We start from the raw sequence: 9530 nt of genomic DNA on the forward strand, positions 1-9530 counted from the left end.
GCACCACAACTCGTTTCCTTGCTTCTTTCCTCTTCTCCTTCTTCACACCTTCACAAAAATGGCACCAAAACACTTATAAGCTCTCAAGGGAGGAGTAGGGTTCTCTCACTGTGTTCTCAGGGTGAAAGTGGCGAGAATGAGGCTATAATGGGGTTTAAATAGTGGGCAAACCCGGGGATTTAGGGTTTCACCCAGACGGACGGACTCGCCGAGTCCGGGATATGGACTCGCTGAGTCCCCGGCTCCCGCGTGCACAAAATGCGCGACCCAACTCGGCGAGTCAGGCTAGAACTCGCCGAGTCCCTCTTGAAACTTAGACAATTAACAATTAATTAACATACCGGGAACGGGTCGTTACAATTCTCCCCCACTTGTCTCAGACTTCGTCCTCGAAGTCTGCTACGGCTGGATCTGCGAATAACTCCGGGTAGTGCGTTCTCATCTCTTCCTCAGTCTCCCACGTCCATTCAGATCCCTTCCGGTGCTGCCACTGCACCTTCACTAGCTGAATGACCTTGTTCCTCAAGGTCTTGATCTTCCGATCCAGAATCGCGACCGGCCTCTCAATATAATTCAGGCTGCTATCAACCTGAATATCCTCTAGAGGAACGACTGCTGACTCATCCACCAAACACTTTCTCAACTGCGACACGTGGAAAGTGTTGTGGATCTGACTAAGCTCCTCAGGAAGATCTAATCGATAAGCAACCCGACCCACCCGGGCCATAACCCTGAAAGGACCAATAAATCTGGGGCCCAGCTTGCCCCTCTTCCGGAACCTGATGACACTTTTCCAAGGTGAGACTTTCAGAAGAACCATATCTCCCACCTGGAACTCCAAGTCCGAACGCCTCCTGTCGGCGTAGCTCTTCTGCCGACTCTGCGCAGTCTGCAGCCTACTACGGACCTGCTGGATCAACTCCGTCGTCTTGAGCACCACTTCGGTGCTCCCTATGACTCGCTGACAGACCTCACCCCAACAAATCGGGGTCCTGCACTTCCTGCCATATAACATCTCAAAAGGAGGTCGATCAATGCTCGCATGATAACTGTTGTTATACGAGAATTCCGCTAACGGAAGATACGTATCCCAACTGCCCCCAAAGTCTAGAACACATGCCCTAAGCATGTCCTCGAGAGTCTGAATCGTCCTCTCGCTCTGCCCGTCAGTCTGAGGATGGAAAGCGGTGCTAAAATGAAGACGAGTACCCATCTCGTCGTGGAACCGCTTCCAGAATCTGGAGGTGAAACGAACATCTCGGTCTGACACCACCTATACCGGCACTCCATGACGTGCCACTATCTCTCGCACATAGACATCGGCTAACTTTTCCGCCGATATACTCTCCTGAATCGGGATAAAATGGGCACTCTTCGTCAACCGATCCACCACTACCCATATCGAATCCACTCCACGTGCGGTCCTGGGAAGTTTGGTGACAAAATCCATGGTGATATCCTCCCATTTCCACACGGGAATGTCTAACGGCTGCATCTTGCCGTGAGGTCTCTGGTGCTCCGCCTTGACCTTCCGACAGGTCAAACATCTCTCCACATACCAAGCGACATCTCGCTTCATGCAGGGCCACCAATAATCCGATCGAAAATCTCGATACATCTTCGTCGCCCCTGGGTGGATAGAAAACCGAGACTTATGAGCCTCGTCCATCAATACTTGCCGTACCCCACCCCAGTACGGTACCCATATCCTACCATGAAGTGTCAACAAACCACGACTGTCGTAATCAAATGAAGCTACTCGGCCCACTATCCTCTCACACTTCTGCTTCTCCTCCTTGAGACCCTCCATCTGAGCCTCCTTGATCCACTCCAACAAGGGAGTGATCACTGTCATCCTCATACACAGATCTCTGATAGGGGCCGTCGACACCTTGCGGCTCAGGGCGTCGGCCACCACATTGGCCTTCCCTGGATGATAAAGGATCTCACAGTCATAGTCCTTCAGCACGTCTAACCATCTCCCCTGTCTCATGTTTAAACTTGGCTGATCCATAAGATATCGCAAACTCTTGTGATCCGTGTAAATAGTACAGCGGACCCCATAAAGGTAATGTCTCCAAATCTTGAGGGCGAACACAACTGCCCCCAGTTCCAAATCGTGGGTAGGATAATTAGCCTCGTGAGGCTTCAACTGTCTCGAGGCATAAGCTACCACATGGCCTCGCTGCATCAATACTGCTCCCATACCTGTGATCGAAGCATCACAATAGACTACGAAATCCTCTACACCCTCTGGCAAGGTAAGGATCGGAGCCTCGCATAATCTCTGCCTGAGAGTCTCGAACGCCGCCTGCTGCTCAGGCCCCCAACGAAAAACCACCGACTTCTTGGTTAGTCGGGTGAGCGGCACCGCTATCTTGGAGAAGTCCTGGATAAATCTCCGATAATACCCTGCCAATCCTAGGAAGCTCCGAATCTCAGATGGAGACCTCGGGACCTCCCACTGCATCACGGCCTCAATCTTGGCCGGATCAACCAAAATACCCTTCTGGTTAACGAGATGCCCAAGAAACTGCACCTCGCGCAACCAGAACTCGCACTTGGAGAACTTAGCGAAAAGTCTCTCCCTCCTCAAAGTCTCCAACACCTCCCGCAGGTGCTCCTCGTGCTGCCCCTGAGTCTTGGAATATACCAAGATGTCATCTATGAATACTATCACCGACCGATCCAGCATCGGTCTGCACACGCGGTTCATGAGATCCATGAACGCGGCTGGGGCATTGGTGAGCCCAAATGGCATCACCACGAACTCATAATGACCATACCGGGTCCTGAAAGCAGTCTTCTGTACATCCTCATCTCTAACCCTCATTTGATGATAACCAGAGCGTAGATCGATCTTGGAGAACCAAGACGCTCCCTGAAGCTGATCAAACAAATCATCTATCCTCGGAAGTGGGTAACGGTTCTTCACCGTTACTTTGTTCAACTCCCGATAGTCAATGCACATCCGATGCGACCCATCCTTCTTCCTCACAAATAAGATCGGCGCTCCCCAAGGCGAACTACTCGGCCGAATGAAACCTTTGTCTAACAGCTCCTGAAGCTGTGTAGACAACTCCTGCATCTCAGGGGGAGCTAGCCGATATGATGCTTTGGCTATCGGAGCCGCACCAGGAACTAGATCGATCCTGAACTCAACCTGTCTCTCTGGAGGTATCCCCGGCAAATCCTCGGGAAACACATCCGGGTAATCTCGAACAATAGGAACATCATCAATCGTCGCCTTGCCCTTCTCCCGGGCATCCAAGACGTATGCGATAAAACCGGCGCAACCCTGCTGAACATAGTGCCTCGCCCTTGCGGCGGAACAAAAGATCGGACCACGCTGTGGCCTCTCGCCCTGAATCACTAACTCTCCCCCACTGGGAGTGCGAACCCTCACTAGCTGAAGCTCACAATCAATCACCGCCCCATTGGGGCTTAGCCAATCCATGCCCACGATAACTTTATTCCCTCGCAGGGGAATAGGAACCAGGTCCACTGAAAACTGCTCATCGAATATCTGAAGAGAACACCCTCTATGCACTCTGCCGACCCTCACGGTCCTATCATCTGCTATCTCAACCTCTAACGGACAATCCAGCTCCCCTGGAGCTCCGCTAAATTTCTTGCTAAGCGCAAGCGATACAAATGATCGGGTAGCTCCCGAATCGAACAATACCAAAGCAGAAATGCCGTTCACCGAGAACGACCCTAAATAATGCATATCATCAAGAAATATACAAACGATAATAATAATAATCAAATGGTGAAGGAAAGATACATACCCGTCACCACATCAGGAGTCGCTCGCGCCTCCTCTGCTGTCATCTGAAATGCCCTGCTCTTCGCTGCTGGTGCATCAGATCGGCCCTGCCGGCCATCTGTAAACCTCAAGGTGGCAGGGGCAGGTGCAACCACATTCCCTGCTGCAGCTAGACTGGGACACTGGGACTTTTTATGTCCCCTCTGATTGCACTGAAAGCAAATCAGGTCTGATGCTGAAATCGTAGTAGCAGGGGCCGTACAATCCCTGCTCATATGCCCAATCCGACCGCACTTGTAGCAGCCGGAACTCCCTGCCTTGCACGCCCCCTCGTGCATCCTCCCACACTTGCCACACCGACCGTGGCTCTGCTGACTCCTGGACCTGTGATCTGAAACCTTGGGCTTTTTGCCCGCACTGCCTGAACCCGAAACCGACTCCGGTTTCCTCTTCCTTTCCATCTCGAGATCAATCTCCCTCTCCCTAGCTCTAGCAATCATGTCGTCCAGCGTTTTACAACTGGACCGGCTCACAAACATGCGGATATCACTCCGCAGCATCTCATGATAACGAGCCTTCTTCATCTCCTCATCGGCTGCATACTGAGGAACAAGAAGAGCCCTCTCCCTGAACTTGGCGGTGATCTCCGCCACTGTCTCGGTAGTCTGAGTAAGATCCTGGAACTCCCTAGCTAGCTGTTGCACCTCAATGACCGGTGCAAACTCTGCCCTGAACCTGGTAGAGAAATCAGTCTAGGTCATAGCATCCAACGCCGCATCATCCCCGATGGCGTGTCCGACCTCCTCCCACCAATCCCGTGCCCTGTCCTTCAGTAGATAGGACGCCAATCTGACCTTGTCCCCCTCGGGACACCTGCTAGTGCGGAAGGCGTTAGCCACATCTGCCAACCATCTAGTACTCGCTATGGGGTCCCGCGCCCCATGATAGTCTGGAGCTCCGCACGCCCTGAACTCCCTAGATGTAAGAGTGCGCGACCCCATCACGGCCGCCATCTCAGCATGGAAAGTACTTAGTCTCTCATCCATCATCTCTAAAATACCCTCCTTGATCGAACCGAAGATCACAGGAGTCTGCTCCAATATGATGCGGGTAACCTCAGAAGAAAGGAACTCTCTGGTCTGCTCATCCATCTGCCCGACCTCCGGGCCTGATCCCGATCCTGATCCCCCTCCGGCATCTGAGCTGCTGCCTGCTGGTCTCGGGCGCAAAACTACCATTCTGAAACATATCATAACAACATCAGAACACTGAAATATCTCAAGGGATCATGATACTACTACTAGCTTCCTGGTCTTGTCTTGGCCTTCCTTAATTCGAGTACGGATCCTCTGCTTTCAGTAGTATGGGCCCCTACTACCTTCCACATCTATCCGTACTTTCCTCAGGAACTGCCTTGACTCCACCAAGTCACTTCTACCACTGCTATTCTCTGCTACTCTCATCCTAGGCTTGCCCTAGGGAAACTTCAAGCTCAACGCGACTGGTCCTCAGCTGCTGTAGGTCTCCTCATAATGCCAGTTAGCCACCACCTAAACACCATCACATGTGATGAGGGTCAGATAATCCTTCAAGTAAAGGATCCGTCCCTACAACGGTTGGACTCAAACAAGAGCTGCGCAGTAGAGCCAGTTCCAACACTTCTGGGATTATTCAAACCTGATCACATGTGGTGTGACGTGTTCACCTAATGGCTAACTCCCACTACTCAGAATCCCACTAAGCACGAAGCAAGTAGCATTCGGACACGGGAAACAGACTCAGGCAAAACTATTCTTATAACAAGAAACTGCACTAGCATAGAATGCTAAGCTCGTACTATCAGGCATAACCTAAACAGGCTATCCTACTGCTGTATACTCAATTCTAGCATGCAATACTCATAAAGCTGTAACACATAAACAGGCACATAAGGCATTCTCCTAGATCCTTAGCCCTATACTAGCATGCTGTTCTACTGAAACTGAAACTGAACAAATAATTTGTATGGGTAATTTGGGAGTACTTACTTGAGCTCGGCTGACCGCATGCACACACCTCTATCTTGTTAAAACAATTCTTTCTTTCTAAGTGTTTTCAAAATTCTGTTTGTAAAACATTTTTATTTTATTAAAATCTTTTATTTCCCTTAGTTTGAGTTCAGATACACCCGAAAGTGTATCCGAATCCCTCAAACCAGGGCTCTGATACCAACTTGAAACGACCCAAAATTACAACCCAAATTTTTTTTTTTTTAATATAATCAAAACCGTAATCAGAGTACCATATAATAAAACCATGCGTGATGTATTCCAAAACATACTAAAATACTGTGCGGAAAACTGTATCATACTACATCAAATCAAACAACTAAATCAATCCCAGGCTAAAGTTGAGGCAGTGGTGTGTGCGATGCCGTCATCCCGAGCTCTTCCCTTTGCTTGCGGAAGTACCTGAAACCAAAACTGAAACTGTAAGCACGAAGCTTAGTGAGCTCCCCCAAAATACCACATACCATACAATAACTATATCATGTAAACACATATTGGGCCTTGCCCACTGCATCGGGACGAAACCCGGAAACTGCATCGGACCGAAGTCCGGAACTGTTTGGGACCTTGTCCCCTACATCGGACCAAAGTCCGGAACTAACTGCATCGGACCGAAGTCCGGAACTGACTGGGACCTTGTCCCCTGCATCGGACCAAAGTCCGGAACTAACTGCATCGGACCGAAGTTCGGAACTGGCTGCATCGGACCGAAGTCCGGAACTGACTGCATCGGACCGAAGTCCGGAACTGAGCATAGCATAGCATATCATAACAACTAGTATGAACACACATACTGCATACTACATCGGGCCGTAGCCCGGAACACATAATACATGACACATAAAACATAGCTCACAAATCCTGTCTGAGCCACGAAGGCATCGAACATACTAACTACGGCATCGGATCAAGTCCGGAAACTACTGCTAACTGGACGGGCCGGCATTGTGGCCTTAGACCCGTCCCTACTGGAAGGAAACTCACCTCGTAAATTGGCGACTGAGTGTGTGGCTCTGAAAGCTAACGGCTGCTGCTCCTGAATCTCCTCGGCTACAAGTCCATGAACACACTCAATCAAATACTAAACACTGCACTTGGGGTAAAATGACTCTTTTACCCTTGGTCAAAGTCAACTTGCTTTCGGGGCTGACTCGCCGAGTTGGGCCGCCCAACTCGCCGAGTCTCACTCTCACTTCCAGCTCATACTCACTGCGACTCGTCGAGTGTGGCATCGACTCGACGAGTACCCTCTTGATCCAAGAACTCAGACAATCTTCATCCGACTCGCCGAGTCGTATGAACAGACTCGACGAGTTGTTCTTGATCCCAAGGAGATTGCCTTGGACTCGCCGAGTTGTATGAACAACTCGTCGAGTCCCTCCATCACTGAGTCTACCCTCAACTCGCTGAGTCCACTCTCTAACTCACTGGGTGCACTCGACACTGCTAAAAACGAAGGAATCGGGGACTCGCGACCCGACTCGCCGAGTCGCTCATCCCGACTCGCCGAGTCGCTGCCATGCAGCTAGTTTTTACTCGATTTCTCTTGAATCCAACACATGCAAAAGATAGATCTGGGTCCAATAAGTTGTTTTACCACGTAAAGTTTCCAACTTTACGTGCACAACCTCATGAATAAGGGAAATAAGGCTAAAAGATGCACAAAATGAGTAGATCCATGGCTAATATGCAATGTAACTCCAAAAAGACAGTAGATCTGGGCTCTACAACACCCCAACATTCAGATCCAAAGGTATTTCGACTTATTAAGACATTCATGCAAACATAAAGCTTGGAACAAACATCAAATAGCTCTTAGAAGAGCTCTAATGGAAGTTTAAAGCATCTAACAAGAAGGGAACTCCGAAAATACCTCAATAAACTCATATTTGCCCTTGGATCTTTGCACCACAACTTGTTTCCAAGCTTCTTTCCTCTTCTCCTTCTTCACACCTTCACAAAAATGGCACCAAAACACTTATAAGCTCTCAAGGGAGGATTAGGGTTCTCTCACTGTGTTCTCAGGGTGAAAGTGGCGAGAATGAGGCTATAATGGGGTTTAAATAGTGGGCAAACCCGGGGATTTAGGGTTTCACCCAGACGGACGGACTCGCCGAGTCCGGGATATGGACTCGCCGAGTCCCCGGCTCCCGCGTGCACAAAATGCGCGACCCAACTCGGTGAGTCAGGCTAGAACTCGCCGAGTCCCTCTTGAAACTTAGACAATTAACAATTAATTAACATACCGGGAACGGGTCGTTACAAATAACGAACGTCTTCAACTTGGTGGCTCGTGGCTTCGCTGTCGACTGGAAAAGATGATGGCGATAGAGCAACGGCAGAGGGAGTGAGAGTGGTGAAGATGGCGGTTGAAGGTGATTCTTTAGGTTTAGGGTTTGATAACGGCAACACATAGTATATATACCTGGTCCCAAGACAAATTTCCATAATGCCAAGAATAACCCCTCTCTTCACATTTTCTTTCAAAGCAAGGCCGACACTTACCATTTAAACCCTGAATCCATAAATTTCTTTCATAATAAGTCCGGATTTACTAGACAGCCCCCATCTTCTAAAATCTTTACAAAACTAATCCAAAATTTACAAAACCACCCCTTGCTTGACAAATTCTTTTCAATTAAAGTCCATAATTTACCATTTAGCCCTAAACTTCTAAATTTATGACAATTAGACTTGATAGACCATCCTTTTACATATAATTATTTATTTTAGGGCTACTATTCTCTCATTAGTTTATTTATATATTAAATAAATACACAGGGTGTTGTGTTACAAGCAGGTTTTGAATATGATAGGATAAATTGTAAGAGTTTAAAACCCTTGAGGATTTATTTGGAGCCTATAACCCTATTGGTTCTTTTTCCATCTCATAACCATCCATATGCTCCCTTTCTCTCCTATATACAAAATTCATAACCCCACGCCTAGACTTACTGGATTTCGTATAAACCCTAATTTAGGGTTTCTCCTTATTAGCTTTTGGTGTTTCTGACCTGACTACATTTGAGGGAAACCATTAGACACCACTGATATGTTCTTTATGGTCATCGATCTGCAGATTTGTATATCAAGGAAGATTAGCAACGATTGATTCTTACGTCGTAAATCACTAGATGTTGCTTGGAAACCATCATACACCTAACCCTAAAATCGTCGTTACCATTTTCATTTTGCAAACCATAGATGGTAGTGGGCCGGTGGGGTGTTGACTTAAAAGGGTGGCTGTTTTTTTTAATTAAAATAATAAGAAATTAATTAAAAAAGGAATCAATTAAAGGCATATTTGTCATTTCAAGTATGGTATGGACCAAAACTATGGAGAAAAAAAAAAGATAACCATTAGGACCAAAACCATACAAAGAATCCAAACTTAACTTTTGCACCATACTTTTTATGACAACCTGAAATTTATTCCGTCATTGTAACCCATTTCCGTTAATAAAATTTATTTTTATTAAAATTTTCCATTAACTTTTGGGTTAGGCAAATAAATTAATGTTTTATTTTATTTTCTTAAGTTTCGGAACGAAATAAAATCACGTGAAAACACCCTCGATATTTATTTGGAAAATTTTTAGTTACAACTAAGTCGGGTTACGACAATTTAATCGGGTAAAATTGTAAACCCCATTTAACGTCGGTATCGGGTAGATTTCCTCTGGGCCACAAACTCAAGCCTTATATAAAGGATG

The sequence above is a fragment of the Lactuca sativa genome, chromosome 3, assembly GCF_002870075.4.
Source record: "Lactuca sativa cultivar Salinas chromosome 3, Lsat_Salinas_v11, whole genome shotgun sequence".
Classification (NCBI taxonomy): domain Eukaryota; kingdom Viridiplantae; phylum Streptophyta; class Magnoliopsida; order Asterales; family Asteraceae; genus Lactuca; species Lactuca sativa.